Source organism: Electrona antarctica, assembly GCF_951216825.1.
Source record: "Electrona antarctica genome assembly, chromosome: 9".
Classification (NCBI taxonomy): Eukaryota; Metazoa; Chordata; class Actinopteri; order Myctophiformes; family Myctophidae; genus Electrona; species Electrona antarctica.
The window spans coordinates 2,785,375-2,786,166 of record NC_136790.1 but is presented as its reverse complement, the minus strand read 5'-3'; the positions used below and the strand labels follow the sequence as shown (position 1 = coordinate 2,786,166).

General features: G+C 46.8%; 1 pseudogene across 1 annotated transcript; it reads right to left on the bottom strand.

The window, feature by feature from the left end:
* On the bottom strand, positions 1-792 carry LOC306929657 (transcription factor HES-5-like; annotated as a pseudogene). The gene is made up of 2 exons: positions 545-792; positions 1-420 (listed from the first exon to the last, which is right to left on the bottom strand). The product of its transcript is annotated as a transcription factor HES-5-like (transcript).

Genomic DNA, 792 nt, shown 5'->3' with positions numbered 1-792 from the left:
CTACCATGGTCTCCAGAGGGCGATGTTGACTGGACTCTTCTCTTTGGTGATGCTGGACTGAACTGGAGACCTCAGCTGAGGCAAACAAGTCTCCTTCATGTTCTTGTCAGATGATAACTGCAGGTTCTGGAAGTGGTCCAGCAGTCTTCTCTGGGACTGTATCTTCACCTCATCCTTGGACAGGAAGTGCACCACCTCTTGGACACACCTGGAGTATCCCTGATTGACAGGAGCTGAGTTGACAGGTTGATACTGCTGCTGTCGTCTCAGGAAGCAAACTGTCATCTCCAGGATGTCTGCTTTCTCCAGCTTGGAGTCAGCTTGTTGTTTGAGGATCTCTGGACCCAGGAGAGACTTGAGCTGCTCAATGCTGCTGTTGATTCGCTCTCTGCGTACCTTCTCCACCAATGGTTTTCTTATCTGCAGAAAGAAGAAAGAAATCATTAATAACCAAATTCTGAAGAACATTCATTTGAACAAGTAACAAACTAACAACCAATTATGAACAATATTTTGAGTGTCCGCAGTTGAGTCTTCAATTTACCTTGTGGTTCAGAGTCAGGAGCTCCTTAGAAGAGGTGATTGGTGAAGTGATTGTAGGAGCCATGGCTGATCTCTGTGCTGTAGAGGTCTCTGTAGAGAGAATCTGATCTCTACTGGCTTCACCCCTCCTATTTATAGTCCCCCATCTCCATATGAATGTGTGGGTCTGGGACTGGTTGGACTTTCTCACAGTCTCTTAGCCAATCAGAGAGCCAGGATGGACAGTGAGGCAATGTAGTGCTGCCACAT